Raw genomic sequence first — 26,699 nt, forward strand, 5'->3', positions numbered from 1 at the left:
ATGGAGCTGGAGGTCTAACTTCTAAGGAAGACACACTGAACACCTAGTAGACATCTGAGGACCTCAGAGGAATGACCTCATGAAGCCAGGACTCAGATCTGAAAGGATAGCTGCCCACAAGATGGGTCTAGTGTCTCTAAGGCATCACAATTAGCCTGGTTATAGGAGTATTAGAAAAACTGGATACTGAAATCAACTGTCATTATTAAGTGAATGGTCACTGCCAAAATCAAGGTGTGCTGTTGTGGTGATGCTGACAGGAAAAAAAAAAAAAAAAAAACAACAAACCTAAACAAGACAATCAAAACCCTTATCTTTCCTCCAACTTCCTAGCCTTCCTCTCTTGCCTCCAGTGGCACATGCTAGTAGGAAGCCAGCTAACAAAACTGAAATACAATTTACAGAGTCCTTGCTGAGCATAGGAGAATGAGTTCTAACCTGAAAAACAATAGTTTATTAACTGGCACAGCATAAATGTAGGGGAATGAAGGACAGTAAAATAAGCAAAACTTCTCACAAGAGGTGACCCTAAACTAAAGATGAAAGAGCAACCAAGAGCCTTCTAAGGTGAGCTACAAAATTTGTATAAGCCAGGACAAAGCATCATGGGGAGGGATGGTTCACAGGAAAACAGAGATGTGTGATTTACCAGGAATAGCAGTGTCACCATGCATTTGAAAGAAGAGATTAAAACAGATTGGGTTAATGAAGGGGGTGTCAGATGATGAAAAGCCAAGAACATCAGATAAACGTTAATTTTGCAACCATTGTAGTTTATCAGGGAGGCTAGTACTCTGAGGTAGGTGCTATTGATCAAGGAAGCCTGAGGTGGTTACAGTTTTCAGGATGTATTAGAAGGAAAATAGGGAGAATGATTGAGAGAATGATCATAGAATCATGATGAGCAGGGCAGTGAGTCAGTGCTGACAAATTCTAGACAAATGGTAAAAGAAAAATTACCCATGGAACTGCCTGGAAAGTGAAAAGAAAGATGAAGACCCATGACTTGTTTTAAAATGCAACTTTTTTTTCTATCATGAAGGGAAGTCAAATAACTGTAGACCACAATACTTTCTACACAGTCATCCTTTAATGTGTATTAATGATAATATAAGTCATGGTTGGAGTAGAGCAGAAGTTTTGAAACCTGAAAGGTAGTCTGAAGCAATGTAGTCTACATTTGGAAGTCTCACGTGAATAATGCTTCTTGGACATTTTTAAAATAACATTTTTCAAGTCTTGGCTTAAGGAGTTGATATATCCCTTGGGCTAATAGAAATCAACTAAATATTGAGATTTCTTGAAAGGAAGTTTGCCTCCTTGTATCTAAAACAAGAGGAGGGCAGCCCTGGTGGCTCAGCGGTTTAGCACCACTTTCAGCCCAGGGTGTGATCCTGGGGACCCAGGATTGAGTCCAGCATTGGGCTGCCTGCATGGAGCCTGCTTCTCCCTCTGTCTGTGTCTCTGACTCTCTCTCTCTCTCTCTTGAATAAATAAATAAAATATTTTTAAAAATACATAAAAAACTAGAGATGATTAATCTCAATAAGGAAGGCATGTCAAAAGCCAGCCTAAGTAGCCTGAAAGCTAGACTTCTGGTGCCAACATTTAGGCAGTTTGTAAATGCAAAGGAAAAGTTCTTGAAGGAAATGAAAAGTGCTACTCCAGGGAGTAGATAAATGATAAGAATGCAAGACAGCTATATTGCTGCTGTGGCAAAAGTTTTACTGCTCTGAACGGAAGATCAAACTGGTTACAACATTTCCTTAAACCAAAGCCTAATCTAGAGCAAGGTCCTAACTTTATACAATTGTGAGAGAGGTGAAGAAACTGCAAAATAGAAGTTGGGAGCTAGCAGAGATTGCTTCATTTGGCTTCAGGAAACCATAACATAAAAGTGCAAGGTGAAGCAGCAAGTGCTGGTATAGAAGCTGCTGCAAGTTCTCCAGGAGATCCAGCTAAGATAAATAATGGAGGTGACTATATTAATAATAGATATTCAGTGCAGATGAAACAGCCTTCTATTTGAAGAAGGTACCATCTAGTACTTAAACAGCTAGGGAAGAGAAGTCTATGCCTGGCTTCAAAAGATAGGCTGACTCTCCTGTTAGGGGAGAAGCTGGTAAAGTTGAAGCCAATGTTTATTTACTATCCCAAAACTCCTAGGACTCTTAAGAATTATGCTGAATCTACTCTGCCCATGCTCTATACATGGAACAACAAAGCCTGAATCATAACATATCTATTTATCACATGGTTTATTGAATATTTTAAGCCAGCTGTTAAGAACTACTCAGAAAAAAGAGGATTCCTTTCAAAATATTATAGTTCAAAGACAAGGTATCTGGTTACTCATTGCTCTGATGGAGATGTATAAGTTAAATGTTATTTTCATGCTCACTAACGCAACATCCATTCTGCAGCCCATGAATCAGGGAGTCATTTCTACTTGCAAGTCTTATTATTTAAAGAGTACTGTTTGTAAAGCTACAACTGCAATAGATTCCTCTGATAGATGTGGGCAAAGTAAATTGAAAATCTGGGAAGGGATTCATTATTCTAGATTCCTTTAAGAACATTTGTGTCTACGGCCATACCACCCTGAATGTGCCCAATCTCGTCTGATCTTGGAAGCTAAGCAGGGTTGTGACTGGTTAGTAGTTGGATGGAAGAACATTTGTGATTGACAACAAGAGGTCAAAATACCAATATGAATAGGAATTTGGAAGAAGCTGATTCTAATCATAGATCTCTGGGGGGGTGTTCAAATTCAGCATTCAGTGGAGAAATTAACTGCAGATGTAGTGGAAATAGCAAAAGAACTAAAATTCAAAGCAGAGCCTGAAGATGTGATTGAATTACTGCAATCACATGATAAAACTTGATTAGATAAGAGATTGCTTTCTGTGGATGCACAATGAAAATGGTGGTGGGGGTGGGGGTTTTTTTGTATTTTTTTTATTGGAGTTCGATTTGTTGGCAAATCGAACTGGCATAAAACCCAGTGCTCATCACCCAGTGACCCCAACCCCCAGCCCACCTCCCCCTTTCCACTACCCCTTGTTCGTTTCCCAGAGTTAGGAGTCTCTCATGTTCTGTCATCCTTGCTGATATTTCCAACTAATTTTCTCTCCTTTACCCTTTATTCCCTTTCACTATTTTTTATATTCCACAAATATAAAATGAGACCATAATGTTTGTCCTTCTCTGACTGACTTACTTTACTCAGCATAATACCCTCCAGTTCCATCCACGTCGAAGCAAATGGTGGGTATTTGTCGTTTCTAATGGCTGAGTAACATTCCATTGTATACATAAACCACATCTTCTTTATCCATTCATCTTTCGATGGACACCGAGGCTCCTTCCACAGTTGGGCTATTGTGGACATTGCTGCTAGAAACATCAGGGTGCAGGTGTCCCGGCATTTCACTGCATCTGTATCTTTGGGGTAAATCCCCAGCAGTGCAATTGCTGGGTCGTAAGGCAGGTCCACTTTTTAACTCTTTGAGGAACCTCCACACAGTTTTCCAGAGTGGCTGCACCAGTTCACACTCCCACCAACAGTGCAAGAGGGTTCCCCTTTCTCCATATCCTCCCCAACATTTGTTGTTTCTGGTCTTGTTAATTTTCCCCATTCTCACTGGTGTGAGGTGGCATCTCATTGTGGTTTTGATTTGTATTTCCCTCCCCAAGTGATGTGGGGAATTTTCTCATATGCTTATTGGCCATGTCTATGTCTTCCTCTGTGAGATTTCTGTTCATGTCTTTTGCCCATTTCATGATTGGATTGTTTGTTTCTTTGGTGTTGAGTTTAAGAAGTTCTTTATAGATCTTGGGTACTAGGCCTTTATCTGATAGGTCATTTGCAAATATCTTCTCCCATTCTGTAGGTTGTCTTTTAGTTTTGTTGACTGTTTCTTTTGCTGTGAACAAGCTTTATGTCTTGAGTAACTCCCAGTAGTTCATTTTTGCTTTTGTTTCCCTTACCTACATAGATGTATCTTGCAAGAAGTTTCTGTGGCCAAGTTCAAAAAGGGTGTTGCCTGTGTTCTCCTCTAGGATTTTGATGGATTCCTGTCTCACATTTAGATCTTTCATCCATTTTGAGTTTATCCTTTGTGTATGGTGTAAGAGAATGGTCTAGTTTCACTCTTCTGCACATGGCTGTCCAATTTTCCCAGCACCATTTATTGAAGAGACTGTCCTCGTTCCAGTGGATAGTCTTTCCTGCTTTGTCGAATATTAGTTGACCATACAGCTGAGGGCCCATTTCTGGATTCTCTATTCTGTTCCATTGATCTATGTGTCTGTTTTTGTGCCAGTACCACACTGTCTTGATGATCACATCTTTGTAGTACAGCTTGAAATCTGGCTTTGTTATGCCCCTGGCTCTGGTTTTCTTTTTCAGTATTCCCCTGGCTATTCAGGCTCTTTTCTGATTCCACACAAATCTTAAAATAATTTGTTCCAACTCTCTGAAGAAAGTCCATGGTATTTTGACAGGGATTGCATAAAATGTGTAAATTTCCCTGGATAGCATTGACATTTTCACAATATTAATTCTTCCAATCCATGAGCATGGAATATTTTTCCATCTCTTTGTGTCTTCCTCAATTTCTTTCAGAAGTGTTCTATAGTTTTTAGGGTATAGATCCTTTACCCCTTTGGTTAGGTTTATTCCTAGGTATCTTATGCTTTTGGGTGCAATTGTACATGGGATTGACTCCTTAATTTCTCGTTCTTCAGTCTCATTGTTAGTGTATAGAAATGCCACTGATTTCTGGGCATTGATTTTGTATCCTGCCACACTGCCAAATTGCTGTATGAGTTCTAGCAATCTTGGGGTGGAGTCTTTTGAGTTTTCTATGTACAGTGTCATGTCATCTGCAAAGAGGGAGAGTTTGACTTCTTCTTTGCCAATTTGAATGCCTTTTATTTCTTTGTTTTGCCTATTTGCTGAGGCTAGGACTTCTAGTACTCTGTTGAATAGCTGTGGTGAAAGTGGACATCCCTGTCATGTTCCTGATCCTAGGGAAAGGCTCCCAGTGTTTCCCCATTGAGAATGATATTGGCCGTGGGCTTTTTGTAGATGGCTTTTAAGATGCTGAGGAATGTTCCCTCTATACCTACACTTGAAGAGTTTTGATCCGGAATGGATGCTGTATTTTGTTAAATGCTTTGACTGCATCTATTGAGAGGATCATATCATTCTTGTTCTTTCTCTTGTTGATATGATCTATCACGTTGATTGTTTTACGAGTGTTGAACCAACCTTGCATCCCAGGATAAATCCCACTTGGTCATAGTGAATGATCTTCTTAATGTACTGTTGGATCCTATTGGCTAGTATCTTGTTGAGAATTTTAGCATCCATATTCATCAGGGATATTGGTCTATAATTCTCCTTCTTGGTGGTGTCTTCGTCTGGTTTTGGAATCAAAGTGATGCTGACCTCATAAAATGGGTTGGAAGGTATTCCATCCGTTTCTATCTTTTGGAACAGCTTTAGTAGAATAGATATTACTTCTTTAAACATTTGATAGAATTCCCCTGGGAAGCCATCTGACCCTGGACTTTTGTGTCTTGGGAGTTTTATGATGACTGCTTCAATTTCCTCCCTGGTTATTGGCCTGTTCAGATCTATTTCTTCCTGTTCCAGTCTTGGTAGTTTCTGGTTTTCCAGAAATGCGTCCATTTCTTCTAGATTGCCTAATTTTTTGGCATATAGCTGCTCATAATATGTTTTGAAAGTCGTTTGCATTTCCTTGATATTGGTTGTAATCTCTCCTTTTTCATTCATGATTTTATTAATTAGTCTTTTCTCTTTTGTTTTTAATAAGGCTGGCTAATGGTTTATCTATCTTATTAATTCTTTCAAAGAACGAACTCCTGGTTTTGTTAATCTGTTCCACAGTTCTTCTGGTCTCTATTTCATTGACTTCTGCTCAAATCTTTATTAACTCTCTTCTTCTGCTGGGTATAGGTTTGATTTGCTGTTCTTTCTACAGTTCCTTTAGGTGTAAGGTTAGCTTGCGTATTTGAGTGTTTTCCAATCTTTTGAGGGATGCTTGTATTGTGATGTACTTCCCTCTCAGGACTGCTTTTGCTGTATCCCAAAGATTTTGAACAGTTGTATCTTCATTCTCATTAGTTTCCATGAATGCTTTTAATTCTTCTCTAATTTCCTGGTTGACCCTTTCATCTTATAGCAGGATGCTCTTTAACCTCCATGTGTTTGAGTTTCTTCCAAACTTCTTCTTGTGATTGAGTTCAAGTTTCAAACATTATGGTCTGAAATAGGCAGGGGACAATCCCGATTTTTTGGTATCGGTTAAGACTTGATTTGTGACCCAGTATGTGGTCTATTCTGGAGAAAGTTCCATGTGTACTTGAGAAGAATGTGTATTCAGTTGCATTTGGATGTAAAGTTCTGTAAATATCTGTGAAATCCATCTGGTCCAGTGTATCATTTAAAGCTCTTGTTTTTTTGGAGATATTATGCTTAGAAGATCTGTCATTTGCAGAAAGCGCCGTGTTGACGTCTCCCAGTATTAGAGTAATATCTACATATGTTTTCACTTTGGTTATTAATTGATTGATATACTTGGCAGCTCCCACATTAGGGCATAAATATTCATAATTGTTAGGTCCTCTTGTTGGATAGATCCTTTAACTATGATATAGTGTACCTCTTCATCTCTTACTATAGTCTTTGGAATAAACTGTAATTAATCTGATATGAGGATTGCTACCCGAGCTTTCTTTTGAAGACCATTAGAATGGTAAATGGTTCTCCAACCTTTCATTTTCAGGCTGGAGGTGTCCTTGGGTCTAAGATGAGTCTCTTGTAGACAGCAAATAGATGGGTCTTGCTTTTTTATCCAGTCTGAAACCCTGCATCTTTTGATGGGATCATTAAGCCCATCAGAGTTACTATTGAAAGATATGAATTTAGTGTCATCATAATATGTATTCAGTCCCTGTTTTTGTGTATTATTTCTTTGGACTTCCTCTTTCTTTTACAGAGTCCCCCTTAATATTTCTTGCAGAGCTGGTTTGGAGGTCACATATTCTCTCAGTTTCTGCCTATTTTGGAAGCTCTTTATGTCTCCTTCTATTCTAAGAGCCTTGGTGGATAGAGTATTCTTGGCTGCATGCTCTTCTCATTTAGTACCCTGAATATATCCTGCCAGCCCTTTCTGTCCTGCCAGGTCTCTGTGGAGAGGTCTGCTATTAATCTAATATTTCTCCCCATATAAGTTAGGGATATCTTGTCTCTTGCTGCTTTAGGGGTTTTCTCTTTATCTTTGGAATTTTCAAGTTTCACTATTAAATGTTGAGGTGTTGAATGGTTTTTATTGATTTTAGGGGCAGAATCTCTCTATCTCCTGGATCTAAATGCCTGCTTCCCTCCCCAAATTAGGGAAGTTCTCGCTATGATTTTTGTTCAAGTACACTTTCTGGTCCTCTATCCCTTTTGACGCCCTCTGGAACCCCAATAAATGTAGATTTTTTCCTTCTGAGGCTGTCATTTACTTCCCTTAACCTTTCCTTATGGTGTTTTCATTGTTTTTCTCTTTTTTCCTCAGCTTCCTTCCTTACCATCAACTTGTCTTCTATGTCGCTCACACTTTCTTCCACTTCATTAACCCTTGTCATTAGGACCTCCAATTTGGATTGCATCTTATTTATTTGACTTTTGACTTCGGCCTGAGATCTAAATTCTGCAGTCATGAAGTCTCTTGAATCCTTTATGCTTTTTTCCAGAGCCACCAGTAGTTTTATAATTGTGCCTCTGAATTGGCTTTCTGACATTGAATTGTAATCCAAATTCTGTAACTCTGTGGCAGAGAGTACTGTTTCTGATTCTTTGTTTTGTGGTGAGTTCTTCTTTTTAGTCATTTTGCTCAGTGCAGAGTGCATAAAAATGAGTTGTACTTGTTAGAAGCACAAACTCTTCTCTCTGTAGTGTTCCAGCTGTTCTCTCTTTAAATCTCAGGTTGAATTCGTAGGTTCAGGATGAGTTGAAAGTTATCTAGGTAAGTTGGTGGGGACAGGTGCCTTGGGGACCCTACTCCTCTGCCATCTTGCCCCGCCCCCCTGGTTTGTTTGTTTGAGTTGAAATCAATTGATGAAGATGCTGTGAAGATAATTGAAATGACAACAGAGGATTTAGGATATTGCATGAACTAAGTTCATAAACCAACAGCAGCTTTCAAGAGGGCTGACTCCAATTTTTAAGGAAGGAAGGCCTATTATAGTTAAAATGCTTTCAAACACATCACATGCTACAGAAAAATCCTTCATGAAAGGAACAGTCAATTGCTATCGCAAACTTCATTGTTGTCCTATTTTAAGAATATGCCACAGCCACCCCAACCTTCAATAACCACTATTCTAATCAGTCAGCAGCCATCAACATCAAAGCAAGACCCCTCACCAGCAAAAAAGATTAGGACTTATTGAAAGTTCAGATGATGGTTAGCATTTTTTGCAATAAACTGATTTTTTGCAATAAATAATTTTAATTAAAATGTAATATGTACATTGTTTTTAAGACATACTATTGCACACTTAAGAGACTATGGTATAGTATAAACATAACTTTTATATATGTTGGGAAACCAAAAAAAAAAAAAATCATTTAACTTGCTTTATTGTGAGTAGTCTAGAGCCAAACTGACAATACCTTTGAGTTATGCTAGTAAGTAATCAAGGGTTTTTTGGTTGATTACCTTGGATTTTTTCCCCCACATTTTATTTATCTGCACTTTCTGCATAGTCACTTATGGGTTCCCATTCATCCAGTCACCCAGAGAAATACCTGATAAGGATCTTTGACCAAATCTCTCCTTATAGGAAAGTATGATTATCTATTTTCCAAACATGGTGAAGTGAATCATTTTACTGGAATACTTTTAAAAGTGTTTTGTAGAACTAAATATTGACATTCAAATAATCCATTGTACCGAACCACCAAATTTCTTTACTACTGTATTGTGGTTACTTTTCTAAACACTGCATAGCATATCAGAGCTAACTAGGGATTGCTAATGACTTACATCTGAGAAAATTAGAAAAAAGGTAACATCCTCTGTAGTCTTGGAGATTAAAGCAAAGCATAACTATTCTGGGTTTTTTTGGGCTTGTGTTTATCATGGTCAAGATAGCCAATGTCTAATTACCTAGGTAGGGAATTGTAGAATTAAAAAATTACGTGTAAAAATTTTTTAATATGAAATTCAAATTTGTTATGAACAAAGAGAAATAATAACTTCTTGCTTAGTGAATCATAGTATCAACAAGTCATTATTTTAAATTTAATATGAATGAATAAATTGTTATTTGGGGGCTGAAAGTGTATATTATAATCTTCAAAAATGAAGTGATCACTTGCTAAGAATAAGTCACTCAAACATATATCTTGAAAGAAAGAGGGCACATAGAAATAATCAGACCATTAAGAGATACCATCCCAAGACAAGAATAATAAACTGTTAGATGAGTAAATCACAGACATGTGAGAATTTCAGAGTTACATGATATGGAGTCAGAATGAGAACAGCATTTTTAAAAACGATTTTATTTATTTATTTGACAGAGAGACTGAGCACAAACAAGGGAAGCAACAGGCAGAGGAAGAGGGAGAAGCAGGTTCCTGGCTGAGCAAGCCTGATCTGATGTAGGGCTCAATTTCAGGACCCCACAATCATGACTTGAGCTGAAGGCAGATACTTAACTCTCTGAGCCATCTAGGTGCCTCAAAAATAGCATTTCAATAGAGGAGTGGTTATTCAGTTTCTACAGTTGTGAACAGCACATCAAAGAAGAATCTAAGAAGATGCAATTTATTTTGTCTAGAAGGGGATGACAACCTTTGAAATACCAATTTCTGTAGAATGGAAGGACCAGAATTGAAAGTGCAAAGTATTAATGTATAAGGATTATTGGGGAAAGATGCCAGTTTTAACAATCAGAAACACCAACTATGGCAATGCAGAATAAAGTTGTTTTGGGGGCACCTGGGTGGCTCAGTCAGTTAAACATCTGCCTTCAGTTTGGGTCATGGTCCTAGGGTCCCAGGATCAAGCCCCACTTTGGGATGCTTGTGGAGTCTCTGTCTGTCTGTCTGTCTGTCTCTCTCTCTCTCTCTGCCCCTCCTCTCCCACTCATGCTCTCTCTCTCTCTCAAATAAATACTTTTTTAAAAGAAAGCTATTTTTGAAATTAGAAGGCATTATAGCTAATACCAAGGTTTTAAAATGGACCTTACTTCTTTATAATGTTGAAATACTATAAATTTAAAGAAACACTATTCTTCACAGAAATCTTATGTACTCAATAGCCCTGTAATAAACATTTTACATGTACTAACACATTTTTTAAGAATATTTATTATTTTAAAGAGACAATGAGAGAATGAGAAGAGTAGTAGCAAGAGACAATCCTCAGGCAGACACCCCACTGAGAGCAGAGCCCAAAATGGGGATCGATCCCAGGACCTTGAGATCATGACCTGAGCCAGAATCAATAATCATACATTTAACTGACTGAGCCACCCATCTGCCCCTACATATACTATCACATTTAAGTTTCATCTTTGAAGATAGAAATTATGCTTATTTAACAGACCAGGAGATAAGCTTTAGGAGACTCAGTAGCATCATTAAAGTCACAAATGTAGTATGTGTTAAATCTCCAACTGTATTTCTGGATTTGTCTATGTCTCCCTTTATTTTTCAGTTAACCTTTTTGTTGATTTTGAAGCTCTTCGATTAAACACATTTGTGATTGTTATATGTTCCTAAAAATTTTACCTTTAGTTATTATTGAATTATCTTCTATTTCTGCTGAGACTCATTATTTTGAGATCCACATTGGTATTAATATAGATAAAGCAGCCTTTTTGTGTTTGCTTTATGAATAGATTACTTTTTTCATCCTTTCTTTTTCAAACCATAGTAGGACTTTATATTTCAAGAAAAAAAAATCTCTTTTAGACTATATGGAATTAGGACAGCCTATTTTCTCTAGTGTGAGGACATTTACTTTTAATACCGATATTTAGTTAACTTATATTTAGTGGAATTAGTGATGTAGGTAGATGTGGAGCTTCCACTGTTTAATTTTTCTCATTTGAACTGTTCAGATTTTCTGTTTACCTTTGAATTAATCAAAAAAACTTAGCATTCTATTTTAATTTCTCTTGGTGTTTATATCCATCTATTTTTGTTGTTGTTAATGCAGAAATTACAGAACTTTATCTCTCATCAGAATCTAAATGGAGGAAATATCACACTTCATGTAGAATATAAGAACCTTGAATAATTCTCTTCACACTGCTGCACTCTTGATAACATTGTTTCTATATTTTTTTTTCAGTTACATATGTTAAAATTCACGAATAGAGAATTTTAGCCTGTCAACTGTTAGGTAAATGAAGAAAAGAAAGCATTTATATGATCTTTAATCAGGTAGACCTTTCTTCTGGTGTTACCTTTGCTTTCCTGTAAGTTCATGTGTCTCTTCACTTATAGTGCTATCATTTCCATTTAGCCTAAAGAAGTTCCTCTGTATTTCTAAAGAGTTGGGATATCGTGGTCACAAATTCTCACAGCTTTTATTGATCTGAAGAAACATTTCATACTTGAATATTTTCACTGGATATTAAATACAGCTAGTACTCACTTTATATAATTTTGATATGCTTGAGTTTCTGTTACTATGGTTAAATAATATCAATCCCCCAAAACATGGTTCAAATTTCAGTTACCGTGGTGTATTAGCAGTGATAATTGCATAAAGTACAGTATGGTATGGAAAATCCTGCTGGTTCTTAGTCCACAAATCACCAAGTGTCAGATGCATATCATGATTAGCAAGTCACACTGCTTGTTTGAAAGTCATTCAGTAATTGATTACTGCATCTCTATTATTCACTAAAAGCACAGGGAGCAAAGCAAGACATTGTGTCACTTTGTTTTCTCTTAGTGATACCCCTAGGACAGTCTATAAAAATGAGTAATCAGGAAAGGGAATTGGTCAACAAAGATGAAAGTACAGGAAGGAAATAAAAAGTTGTAATGCTTGAAGTGAAATGAAAATCGAACATAAATGGAGTCCTAGAAGAAATCTCTGTCAGAATGTTGATGCTGCTGTCATTTGAGAGACTCTAGATAAGCATCCAGAAAACATTCTCAATTTACAGATATGTTACCATCAAAATTGATCTATTAATATGTGAAAAGTTAGGGCGATTCTAAAGTTAGGGTTTTGATCCTCAACTATAAAGAACCTTAGGCATGCCTGGGTGGCTCAGTTGGATAAGCATCTGGCTTCCACTTGGCTGATGATCTCAGAGTCCTGGGATGGAGCCCTGAGGTGGATTCCCCACTCATGAGAAGATTCTGCTTGTCCCTCAGCCCCTCCCCTCTGCTCATGGTCTTCCTCTCAAATAAATAAATAAATAAATAAATAAATAAATAAATAAATAAATAAAATCTTTAAAAATAAGGAACATTATCTAATAATTTTATGAAAGCTATAGAAACATTTCCAAAAAATACACATAAGTGAATCCTCTGCATACAGCTTCAGGGGTTCACACAAACACTGAAGCTCAATTAAAAAAATAAAACAAATACCCAGTGCGGAAACTGATTTTTCCCATCATTTCTCATATAAAACTATTTATATCCTCTATTTCAAAAACTGAACCTGCTTCAAAGGAAATACACAAACTCAGTAAAAAATAAAACAAATTAGTTTTATTTATTTTTTCAGAAAAAAATCTGAACCAATGTGGAAAATTCACACAGAAAAAAAGTGATTAAATATATAATTGACATGAATATAATATTTAAGTTTCTAAACATACTACTTTCAGAAGTGCAAATTTTCAGCTACCTCAAGGAACTTTAGGTTTGTTTTGGAGGTGACTCTCTTTCAGGAGTCTTGGGTGAATGTTGCCACAAATACTGGTCATTTAAACCTTTTAAACTGAGTATCTCATGTGTTTTAAACAGTAGGATTCCTAGTTCTGTGTTAGTTAAATAAGGGTTATCATTTATTTAAAAAATAACTGACTTGCAGAAATAGTGCAGATTCTAAACAACTGACTCCTACTTGGAAAATCAGACACCATCACAAAATATGTTTGACTGTGATTATGAATTGGCTCTGTTAAATTGTATCCCTACACTACCACCCACTGGCATTGTAAAGAGTACATGGACTAGGATGATTTATGCTCCTTCTTAAATTGATAAACTCTGAGAGCTCATTCATTTCCAATTAATCTCTAAAGAAATCAGTAAAGTTCTCCTTAAATAACCAGAATTAACAAGAATGTGCTCAGCAACCGAGAGTCTCAGGACTGCACTGTTTAGTCAGTTTGTAACTTACCTGATCAAATAAAATCTGTTCTCTCTCTCCGACATGTAAGCCATTAACCACCAAATATAATGCTGTTGACAATGATCATGAAGCATAGTATTTGTACACTAATGTGATTTGAAAGTCTTATTTTATTATATGCTTTCTATCATACTGAATTAGCATTGTAGCACAATTAGCTGTTGTTTACCCTAATAAGAAAGGATTTGTGGTAATTAGATCTCCTCGTATTTATAAAAAAACAGATATAATTTGGGATAGCAGATTAACTCCTGTAAAATGTCTAATAAAGAGGAAGTTTCTCAGAGTAATATCCCCAAAGCACATTTATTTTTTCTTTCTGTGTATTTGTGTATAATCTTTACATCCCTATCTCTATGTGATCTCTATATATCCTTATATCACATCATTATTGGATGTGTATTTCTCTCTATATATAAAGCATTTCCCTAAATATATATAATATCTATATATCATATATGATATATATTAAATACACATATTTATATACTTATTGTATGTGAATAAATATGTTTGTACAAACATGTACACACATACTCTGTATATATGCATATATATGTACTTAGGTTTGAGTGCTAATAAAATATGCATATGACAGTTTTCAAAATACATATTTTAGGTTTTTATTTTTATCTTAGAGAATTTCATATTTTAAATATACTATATTCATAAAGTTTATCTTTCATCTTTAAAATCCTTTCAGTTATGAATCATCTTTATCATAAAATCTACCATCCAATAGTTTTTGAAAAGCCCCATTTGATAGTCATGTTTTCCTGATTTTTGCATTTTATTTCTATGAATCTTTTGGATTGTAAGCATTCGTATATTGTTTAATCATATCTTCTTTTATTAGTTCTGATAAGTACAAAGTTCCTTGATGATATGATAATATGTATAATTAACTAAAAGCACTACATGCTTTGAATGGCTATTCTACGTTTGATAAAGTATTTTCTTCACCCATGTGAGGTTGTATCTTTGTCACATTTCTTAGTGTAGATTACTATTTTTTGCTTGTTTCAGCACCACCACTGGAGTGTGGTATGATACAAGGTAACCAAAGAGAAAAAAATAAATGTTGTAATTAGGTGGAAAATGGGGCATGTTGAAGGTGTTAAATTATCAATCATTGCGTCGGTTTCCCTTAGATGAATGTTTCTCTTAGGAAACATATGGTGTCAATGGTTCATAAAAGATACAGTGGACAGCTAGGAAATATTAATTTGTTACTCACCATCTAGGGACATGTTCACACTCACATATGTACAAGGAACTGTCCTGCAATTTATGCAATGTTAATTTTTTTTTAATGTTCTCCATTAGATAAGCCACATAACAGAATTCATTTCTTTAAGTAGATTTGCTGTTTCTGAACTGTCTGGGGTTCCACCTTGATTTCTCCTGCTGCAGTTGGACCTAGATATTTGTTGTCCTTTTTAACTTTTAAAATAGAGGAAGGATATCTCCCCTAGTCCTTCAGTTCTATAAAAAAAAAGTTGCTAATTTTTCAAGATCACCTGTACATAGAGGTTCCATCTCATTTTGGATAAATAAAAAGTCAAATGGGTTATTTATAAGAACCAATAATTATCCCAATATTCATAGCTAATGACCATATTACAGCAAACAACAAATTAATCTATAGTAGTAAAACCAAATACATGAGAAATTGCAATATAAAATGTTACCTCCTAAAAAAGGAAAAGAATGGCAACTGTAAGAAACACTGAAAGAAAATGACATTATGAATAAAAAGAGAATTATACCCTTCTTTATTTTTCTTTACTGATGCCTAGAATATTCAAAGAACGTGTTTAGCAAAAAAAAAAGTAAGGCTTATAATATTCAAGAACCTCTTTTCCTCTTCTATTTGAAAACCTTTTTCACATTATTCCCTCAAGTGATTGATAGTTGATATTCTGTGAGGTCTCTTATGTATAAATTATCATGCTAAGATTTCCTGCCTTGTGTGTCATAAATATAATAACTTTAAATATCTCCAATTTATTTCCTGTTAAATATTTTATCATATGTCTATATAAAAATAAATTACTTCTCACAACAGTAAATATATTATTAAATACTTATATTTACACAAATATAATAAAAAATAGGAATACAAGTAAAACCAGTAGTTCACCAAATTCTTAGAGTAAACAATATATCTTGGTCTCATTTAAGAAAACTGAAGTTCTGAGGAGGTGGCTTGCACGGTATAATACAACACCTAAGACATAAAGATGAGATTCAAACTCAGGTCTCCGTGGTTTGGTCTTCTATCTTTTTTTTTTTTTTTAAGATTTTATTTATTTATTCATGGGAGACACAGAGGGAAAGGCAGAGCCACAGGCAGAGTGAGAAGCAGGCTCTACGCAGGGAGCCCGAGGTGGGACTCCATCCCCGGTCTCCAGGATCACGCCCTGAGCAGAAGGCAGATGTTCAACCGCTGAGCCACCCAGGCGTCCCTGGTTTTCTATTTTTAACTATTATTCTTGCTGGATTCTTTAGAGTGGTCATCATTAAATAATGTCCCTTTTTTCTAGCCTGATTCTGAATACACTGAGAATAAACCAAGGAATGAAAGCTGCTGATTAGCATGCTGAAATAGGCATGGTTAGAAGATCCAGCTTACCATGTGAGCTACCGTGCCTTCTGCTGTAACCCTAGCATCAGGGTCACTAAAATGTCACTCACAAGCAACGCAGAACAAAGGCAGAACCTCTCCACTGGCCAAGTAGAAATGTCCCTTAGAGGAGCGGGAAAGACACCACTTTATGACAAGGTAAAATATTTAACGGAGTAAGCCCCCTCCTCAGGGGCTAAAATGTTGGGGAAGTTCATATGAAAAATCTCCCATGATTGAAACCATTCAGTCCTAAGATAAGAGTTTCATCAGACCCCCAACCCCAAGGAATTTGACACAGAAGAAATCTATTTCTCATTAAGGAAAACTTTGTTTCTAAAAACTCCGGAAGTGGGATCCCTGGGTGGCGCAGCGGTTTGGCGCCTGCCTTTGGCCCAGGGCGCGATCCTGGAGACCCGGGATCGAATCCCACGTCGGGCTCCCGGTGCATGGAGCCAGCTTCTCCCTCTGCCTATGTCTCTGCCTCTCTCTCTCTCTCTCTCCCTCCTCTGTGTGTGTGTGTGACTATCATAAATAAATAAAAAAATTAAAATAAAATAAAAACTCCGAAAGTATACACTCTATGAAAGGAGTATTTTTAACTCTAAGTTAAAGTCTTTTGGAATGATGATCTTCATAGAAATATTATTAAGGAATAAAATCAAGTTTTCCTTTCTCTGTGAATATGTAAAATAAGTGCAATAAAAAGAAAATGAACCAAATTACTTGCTTAGAGAAGTGCAAAATTTTATCAGCTATGTATTACATTTTTATATTTGTTTAGATAAAATGAAATTACTTTCTTTTAAAAATCATAGAAACATTAAAACTAATGACCCAGTGCCACCTTTTTCAGAGAAAAATGTAAATTTCTTACTTATTAATCTTAAAAGTCATATCAACTTTAGTTTCTATAAATATTAAGAAATACAAATGAATCTATGACTAAGTTTATTGGTTTCAATATTGCTATTAATATTATTTTTCCTTTGTTACTTCAACACCAACAATGTAAATATTTCCACACATATAATAATCTGGATGTTTATCATATTTAACATTTTCTTGTAGACATTTCAAGTTTCTTTTTGTTCTCATCTTCAACTTTAATTCTTCTAAAAAATGAGAAAAATAAAGAATAAAAGCAGAAAGGTCACAAAACATAGTAATAACATTCAAATTATATTTATAGCTATTCAAAAATATCCCTTGGAGCTATCAAAACTTTAAGATACTTTTTTTCAGAAAAGCAATTTGCATTTTTTTTCTTTCATTTCCATGTATCTTGGAGAAAATACATTTGTTTTTTAGTAAGCTATGTGTTACTGCATGCATATCAATACTTTTTAATTATCTTTGCCAAAAGAAATATGTTCTTCAAATATATCATTGCACAGTCATAAATCTAATATTATTTTAAACTTTATATAAATTGCTCTTAAAATATCCAAAATTAATGTTCCATTCATTCTCTTTAGCTTTATATACACATTATAATTTATTTATTACACCTAATAAAAGAATGAAGAATTCATTGCCCCAAACAAAAACATACTTTTTCAAACACCTTTTCTATGATTTTATCAGGAAAAAAATGTACCAGTATTAAATGATATATTATTATTTTAGATGATAGAGCTTATATTGACTTTTGTTTTTGGCCGTGATGTTGCAATAGCAAATTCTTACTCACCTTAAACAACTAGGTCGATGAAAATATATATGAAATGATTGTTTTCAGACATTTAACAGCAAGAAGTGCTAGACTGTGTTCTGTAGGTCAAGGGCAGTGAAGGCATGGCTTGCTGTCTGGTGTCACCTTTCATCCACAGAATGGTGTCAAGATTCCACAGCATTACTGCTGAGCTGTGAAAACAGATGCAGAGATGTAGTTCAGGAAGTCTGAGATGACTGACCATTGTGAAGGAGAATTCCAGGAAAGAGAGGTGTGCAGAAAAAAGAACGCCAGAAATCTGTATCAAGATGCCCTTGGGTCTTTGCTGGAAGTGTAGTTCTACAAAGACTTTAAGCATATAGTTTCTGGCATCTAAGATTAGTTCATTTGTCTCCCCTTTTAAAAATTTAAATTCAATTTGCCAACATATAGTATAACACCCAGTGCTCATCCCATTAAGTACCCTCCTCAGTGCCTGTCACCCAGTCATCCCATTCCCCATCCTCCTCCCCTTCTGCACCCCTTGGTTTGTTTTCCAGAGTTAGGAGTCTCTCATGGTTCAAACTCATTCTTCCCCACTCAACCTTGAGGAAGGGAAGGGAAGGGAAGGAAGGAGGGGGGAGGGAGGGAGGGAGGGAGGGAGGAAAGAAAGAAAAAAGAAGAAGAAGAAAGAAGAAAGAAAGAAAGAGAAAGAAAGAAAGAAAGAAAGAAAGAAAGAAAGAAAGAAAGAAAGAAAGAAAGAAAGAAAGAAAGAAAGAAAAAGGAAGAAAGAAAGGAAGAAAGAAAAAAAGAGGTCCATCCCATAGATTTTTGCTTATGAGGGCTACCACCCCAGAAGGTTGGCCTTTATGGGGTAACTTGAAGACAGTTTAACCCTTAAGAGCTACTTACCTGTAGGAAAAGTTTATATCCTTATCATGCAAATAGTTGGAATATACACTGCCTCTATAACTTCTCTCAGCTCAGCCATCATTCCCTGACCTCTACCTCTGTGTCCTCATAGTAACGGACAAACACACGGCTCAGTATTCTGTAAATTAGAGACAAGACATGACAGGTCTTACATTTGTTATATCAAAATATTTAATTATGGATTTCACTTTTTAAATAATATAGGACAATTTAGAATTTGATTTTTTCTTGTGTCCATTTAGATCATTTACATTTTTCTAGAACTTACCCATTTTATTGAAATTTTCTAAATATTAGGTATAAAGTTATGTAAGAAATTCTTAAGTCCTTTTGAATAATACCAACTTTTTCATGCTATTCTCTTTTACATTCCCCAAACTATTTACTTGTGTTTCCTTTCCCCTTTTGCTTTCTTAACATGTTTTGGTAATTATCCTAAGTTAAATGAGTCTTATCAAAACTGCTTTTGCTCCTTCAATTTTCTTTATAGTTTTTTTTTTTAAGATTTTATTTATTCATGAGAGACACAGAGAGACATAGGCAGAAGGAGAAGCAGGCTCCATGCAGGGAGTCTGATGTAGGACTCGATCCCGAGTCTCCAGGATCATGCCCTGAGCCAAAGGCAGACACAACCGCTGAGCCACCCAGGCATCCCTTCTTTATAGTTTTATCTTCTATTTCATTGCATCTGGTTTCTCCATTCTCTATTATTTTCCTTAATTTTCTTTTGGTTAATATACATTCTTTTTCAATTTTTGTTTAATGAATACTTAGCATTTTGATTTTCTGCCATTCTTATTTTTTACTATGCACATGTAAGGCTAAAATTTTTTTCTGTTAGCAAAACGTAGCTGCATTGCATATTAATATACTTTACTTTTGTTATACCATATGTCTGTTGAAAATATTTTCTTAAATCCCTTTTAAATTTTTCTTGAGTCTATCTTTTATTTAGGAGTTTGTGTCAAAATAAAATGTTTTATTATTATATGACTTCATTTCGCCCCTTAAATCTCTCTAGATCTCCAGTTCTTTCCAACATATTCTATATGATTTCATTTCTTTCATGTTTGCTGAAATTTGTGTATAGTCCAGCTTAAGGTCAATTTTCATAAAGAATTGCTCTTGAAAATAATGTATGGCTCCAATTTGGGAAATCACAGTTTCTACATATCAGCTATGCCAAACTTATGTGTAGTGTTCAAATCTTAACCTTACCATTTTATTTTCCTGTTTATTTATCTGCTACCAATAGAATTATGTTAATTCTAATTCCAATTATAAATCTTTATTTTTCTACTTCTATTTTGCCTTCTCTTGAAATTACTTTATATGTATTTTGATGATACATGACTTCTCTGTCCAGTACAGTAATCACTAGCCACATGTACCTATGTAAATTTAAACTCAATGAAACTTCAGTGACTTAGTCACAATAGCTGCATTTCAAATGTTCAATAGCTACATATTGGACTGTAGCTCTTATATTGTCCAGTGCAGATACAGAATATTTCTTTTATCCCAGAAAGTTCTATTGAACAACACTGCTATATAGTTACATTTATATAAATTTAGATTTATTATATTTTCTGAGAAAATTAGAAGTTTTTTGAAAAGGATCTCTCTCTTTTTTAAGATTTTATTTATTTATTCATGAGAGAGAGAGAGAGAGAGAGAGAGAGGCAGAGGCAGAGACACAGGCAGAGGGAGAAGCAGGCTCCATGCAGGGAGCCCAACATGGGACTCGATCCCGGGTCTCCAGGATCGCACCCTGGGCCAAAGGCAGGCTCTAAACCGCTGAGCCACCCAGGGATCCCTGAAAGGATCTCTCTATATCTGGAAATCCTTTTTAAAAATTCCCCTTTGATGCTAGGATAATTACACAGAATTTCTTTGGGATAGTTTTGCATGTTGGATCATTTCTTAATTTTTATTCTTTATGTGTACTTACATTTAAATTTTTTCTCTTTTGGCTAGAAAAGAGAAAGCAATTAATCTACTTAAATGTACTTTAACGCTAATATAGTTAAGTTCATATCTAACATTTTATTATGAGCTTTCTCCCTAACGTCTCTGCTATAAATTTATTTTACCCTGTTTCTTTTCTTCTTTTAGGCATATTCTATACTTTTTGGCAATCCATGTTTGCCTTCCCCAATATAGAGTAGTTTAATGTTGTTACTTTCTTATTGTAGTGGTTACCTTCCAAATTAAAGCATGAGTCCTTAAATTAGCTAAAAATAGTAAATATCCATTAATTCCATCTTTAGCTTCTCAATATGTATGATATTTTAAATATATACAAACACAGATCCACATGTATATATTTGAAACTTCACAAACCATCATAATTATTAGTTTGCAAAGAAATTGCTATACATAAATATTTAGTGTGTATATATATTTCTACATATATATTCTTTTTTCTTGCAAATTCTTTCATTCCCTCTGTATTTTTCTATTAGATAATTTTCTTTTCTGACTAGAGTACATCCTTTAAATGTTTCCTTATTATGTGTCAGTTACTGGAAAACTCTTCAGTTTTGTTCATCTGAATTTTTTTTTAAGATTTTATTTATTTAATCACGAGAGACACGCGCACAGAGGGGCAGAGACACAGGCAGAGGGAGGAGAAGCAGGCTCTATGCAGGAGCCTGATGTGGAACTCGATCCTAGAACTCCAGGATCACATCCTGAGCCAAAGACAGAGGTTCAGCCGCTGAGCCACCCAGGCATCCCTGTTCATCTGAATTTAGCCTTCATCCTTAAAATATATTTTTTTCTGAATCCCAACTTCTACATAGCAGTTAATTTCTTTCCTCATAGTGAAAGTATCTTTATGTTGAGTGCTGCCTTCCATCTTGCACAGAGAGGTCTCTGTGATATTATTGCCACCTTCCATTTTAAAATTTCTTTTTATCTTTGCTTTTCTTTAGTTTATCTCTACTGTGTTCTGGTAGGGATTTTTTTTAACTTATTCTTTTAAGAATTTATAGCATTTCTTGAATCTTTGATTTGGGATATTTCATTAAAAAAACAAAAATTCAAGGTCCCAATATTGCTTCTTCCTCTTTTTCAATGTCCTCTCCTCCTTTCTCTGTATCTCGCTTGACACTTTTGTGTTGGACTTTCTGACTTGACCCTCTATGTGTCTTATTATCAACTATTTATTGTTTTATTTTTTTGTATTAGATAATTATCTTCTAACCTATTGCCCAGTTCACTAATTCCGTCTCCTTATGTATTTAATCCAATGTCAACCTCATCTTCCCAAGTTCTTATTTTCTGTAGTTAGCGATTTTTTGGTTTCATTTTTAAAACTGCTCTGCCACATGTCTTATTTTCAGTTCCTCTGGACAATTTCACTGTCTTTTGTCATCTTAGATACAGTTGCTCTAGTCATTTTTCAGTCTATATTTGAACATTGCCAACATCAGGGTCCCTTTGAGTCTGTTTCTGCTATCTAATTCTGGTCTTTTTCACTAATGATTTTTTTTTAACCATTTGTGTCTGACAATTCTTGTCTGTGTACTAGATATTGCACTTTTTAAATAAGAGAAATATTTGGGGCCTAGGACAGATTTGTGTACAGTCCCAGCTTAAGGTCAATTTTCATAAAGAATTGTTCTTGAAAAATAATGTATGGTTCCAATTTGGGGATACCACAGTTTCTACATATCAGCTATGTCAAACTTATGTATAGTGTTCAAATCTTAACCTTAACATTTTATTTTCCTATTTATCTGCTACCAACAGAATTATGTTAAAATCTTTAATTATAAATCTTCATTTTTCTACTTATATTTTGACTTCTCTTGATTTTTACTTTATATGCATTTTGTCTTTTTTTTTTCAAAGATCATTTAAAAGTTAGAAACTACTATATTGCACATTCATGCCCTTTGATGCTCTGGACCATTGAGGTGATGCTAACTTAGATTGCAGTTTCAGGCAGGTACTGTTTGATTTCTGGTTCACATTACTGTAAATTCATTTTTTGTATTTCAGTTTTCCTTTTAAGTTTTAGTTATAAATGTGGGGAAGTTATCAAACTACATTACCTTGTGTTAGTTCTTTGCCTTACATTCCTTCTACCCTGCTATTCTATCAAGACCACAGCATATTTTTTACAGCCATTTCTTTTGAATTGGGAAAAGGCTTCAGGGAAAAACCAGAAATGTTTAGTATCAATTAGCTTATGATGAAGCAAAAGCTGTGCTATGAAGTCACTTCAGCTATAGTACCTAGCTAGTCATTTATCACCTCAGTACTTCCTGGCCATCTGCCTTTCTCTTGAAATAGTATGTATTATTCTATCAATTACTTATTAATATTAGTCTCAAAACCAAAGTACAGGTACCCAGTCTTGTATAAAATCATTGGCTAGAGGGATCCCTGGGTGGCGCAGCAGTTTGGCGCCTGCCTTTGGCCCAGGGCGCGATCCTGGAGACCCGGGATCGAATTCCACATCGGGCTCCCGGTGCATGGAGCCTGCTTCTCCCTCTGCCTGTGTCTCTGCCTTGCTCTCTCTCTCTGTGACTATGATAAAACAAATTAATTAATTAATCAATTTTAAAAATCATTGGCTAGATTTCTTCATATTTTGGATCTGCCATAGATAAGCTTCTGAGAATCTCTTAATTTTAATGTTTCAGGGAGCTTGAAAAGTATCAAAACTTTAAGGATCCCTGAATCTACTCTATACATTCAGTATTTGTATACTCCTCTTGATTATGACAAGAGACTTAGTTAAATGCCCACGGAATATTTATGCACTAGGACTATTTGTGCTTAGTCTTAGGTTATTCTTTTATAATATATTAATATTTTTAAAGACCATTGTTAACATAGTTTATGTAAATGTTTCATTTTTTATGGATTTACTCTCGCTTATTTTTTTGTCTTATGTTCTCATTTTTCTCTTATCTCTCAATTTACTTCTCACCAAAGGTTGGCATTCTATGTCACTTTAGTGAGAGTCTTTAGGTACTAAGACTTACTAATGTTCAAATAATCACGAATATTCACTAATAACTAATTTTTGCTTCTGAATGTATCTTAATGTTCTTCCTACTGAATGAGTGTTCAGCTGGGTATACACTTCTGAGTTCATTTTATTTCTAGAGCATTCTGAAGATACAACCATACTGTTTTCTGGAATTGACTGTTGAAGCTAAGATATCTAAGATGAATTTAATGACTCTTTCTTCATAAACACTCTTATTTTGTAGCTCTCTGTACTGTTCATTTTTCTTTGATGTTTTACTATTTCATTAAAATATTAATGGACTTAGATTTTCTTTTATTTATATTATTAATTACTCTGTACTTTCAAAATAGGAATTTATATCTTAATTCAAACCTGAGAAATGGGGCAGCCCAGTTGGTTCGGCAGTTTACTGCCACCTTCAGCCCAGGGTGTGATCCTGAAGACCCGGGATCGAGTCCCACATCCAGCTCCCTGCATGGAGCCTGCTTCTCCCTCTGCCTGTGTCTCTGCCTCTCTCTGTCTCTCTCTCTGTGACTCCCATGAATAAATAAAATCTTAAAAAAAAAAAGAAACCAGAAAAAATATTTTTTCATAATACTTCAAATATTACTTTTTCTGTTATTACGTGTTTTCTTCTGTAACAACTATTACTTAAAAATAGAATTTTTCACTGTATCTCCAACATTCTTAACTATTTATTCATATCTGTATTTAAATTACCTTTTATCTCTCTGCTGTATACTGTGTGAATTTCTCCATACTATATTACCATTCACTGATCTTTTATTAAATGTGTTAAGTCTGGAAGTTTTCCCACATGTCGCATTTCAGTAACTAATTCCTTTTTCAGCTTTCCTATATAATTTTTTTCTCATGTTGTTTCTGTTTGTTTTTCTTTAAAAGACACTTCTTTTTTAAACTAGAATTTATACACTCATATTTCTCTTTGAATATTTTAATCTAATTAAAATCTTTGTAAGAATCTGTTATAACTTTCTGCCCCTGGACGCCACTGAGTAAGCATCGTTAAAGTTTCCCCTCCCACCGCTGTCATGTCTAAGTCAGAGTCTCCCAAAGAGCCTGAGCAGCTGTGGAAGCCCTTCATCAGTGGTTTGAGCTTTGAAACAACTGATGAGAGTCTGAGGAGCCATTTTGAACAATGGGGAATGCTTATGGGCTATGTGGTAAAGAGAGATCCAAACACCAAGCGCTCCAGAGGCTTTGGGTTTGCCATGTATGCCACTGTGGAGGAGGTGGATGAAACCATGAATGCAAGGCCACACAAGGTGGATGGAAGAGTTGTGGAACCAAAGAGGGTGGTCTCAAGAGAAGATTCTTTTTGTGCTCAAGATTGCAAATCTGAGAAACCACCAAGGAACCAACAGCCATGCAAGCCCACGAGGGTTTATTAGCAAGCTCAAGCTTGGGTCCAAGTATACCCGACATAGCAGAGCAGGGACTTGGACCCTGAAGTGGGTTACAGCTGGGTTTTTTATAGGCTGGTCTAGGGGATTTTCAGAAGGGGTAGAGGAATTTTTCAAGTTCTGTTTACATTCTGAAATGGGGCTTTCAAGGGCATTGAGCTCTGTTCTTATTCTAATATGGGATTCTCTGCCAAGGGCAATTCTGAGCTCTGTTGTCTTTCTGATATGGAATTCCTGGCTGAGGATATTCTGCAGTTTTTCCTGTAAAGTTCAGCTCTTATTCACAGAGGCCTAAGATGGCTGTACTTGTGCTAATGGTAAACTTGAGGTGGAATGGCCTTAATTTTTCTCAGCCTCCACAATTCTCAAAGACCTGGTGCCCACTTAACTGTGAAAAATATTTTTGTTGGTGGCATTAAAGAAGAAATTGAAGAACATCATCTAAGAGATTATTTTGAACAGTATGGAAAAATTGAAGTGATTGAGATCATAACTGACCAAGGCAGTGACAAAAAAGTGGCTTTTGTGACATTTGATGACCGTGACTCTGTAGACAAAATTGTCATTCAAAACTACCATACTGTGAATGGCCACAATTGTGAAGTAAGGAAAGCCCTATCTAAGCAAGAGATGGCTAGTGCTTCATCCAGCCAAAGAGGCCTAAGTGGTTCTGGAAACTTTGGTGGTGGTTGTGAAGGTGGTTTTGGTGGGAATGACAACTTTGGTCATGGGAGGGAACTTCAGTGGTCAAGGTGGCTTCAGTGGCAATCGAGGTGATGGTGGATACGGTGGCAGTGGGGATGGCTATAATGGATTCGGTAATGATAGAAGCAACTTTGGAGGTGGTGGAAGCTTTAACGATTTTGGCAATTACAACAATCAATCCTCAAATTTTGGACCCACAAAAGGAGGAAATTTTGGAGGCAGAAGCTCTGGCCCCTATGGTGATGGAGGCCAATACTTTGCCAAACCATGAAACCAAGGTGGCTTTGGCAGTTCCAGCAGCAGCAGCAGCTATGGCAGTGGCAGAAGGTTTTAATTACTGACAGTAAACAAAGCTTAGCAGGAGAGTAGAGCCAGAGAAATAACAGGAAAGCTACAGGTTACAACACTGTGCTCAGCCAAGCACAGTGGCGGCAGGCCTAGCTGCTACAAAGAGGACACGTTTTAGACAATACTCAGGTATATGGGCAAAAAACTCGAGGACTGTATTTGTGACTAATTGTATAACAGGTTATTTTAGTTTCTGTTCTGTGGAAAGTGTAAAGCATTCCAACAAAGGGTTTTATTTATTTTTTATTTTTTTAAATATTTTATTTATTTATTCATGATAGACATAGAGAGAGAGGCAGAGACACAGGCAGAGGGAGAAGCAGGCTTCATGCTGGGAGCTCCACATGGGACTTGACCCCGGGACTCCAGGACGGTGCCCTGGGCCAAAGGCAGGCGCTAAACCACTGAGCCACCCAGGGATCACCCCCCAACAAAGCGTTTTAATGTAGATTTTTTTTTGTACCCATGCTGTTGATTGCTAAATGTAATAGTCTGATCATGATGCTGAATAAATGTGTCTTTAAAAAAAAAAAAAGAATCTGTTATAAAATCCAGGTGGAAAGTTTTTACATTCCATCATATATATATATGGCATTAGATT

The 26,699-nt window shown here is 35.8% G+C and overlaps 1 pseudogene; it reads left to right on the top strand.

Annotated features, from left to right (window-relative positions):
- The first annotated feature begins 24,673 nt into the window (after positions 1-24,673).
- On the top strand, positions 24,674-26,084 carry LOC129494684 (heterogeneous nuclear ribonucleoprotein A1-like; annotated as a pseudogene).
- The last annotated feature ends 615 nt before the right edge of the window (positions 26,085-26,699 follow it).

Source organism: Nyctereutes procyonoides, unplaced genomic scaffold (genome assembly GCF_905146905.1).
Source record: "Nyctereutes procyonoides isolate TBG_1078 unplaced genomic scaffold, NYPRO_anot_genome, whole genome shotgun sequence".
Lineage (NCBI taxonomy): Eukaryota > Metazoa > Chordata > Mammalia > Carnivora > Canidae > Nyctereutes > Nyctereutes procyonoides.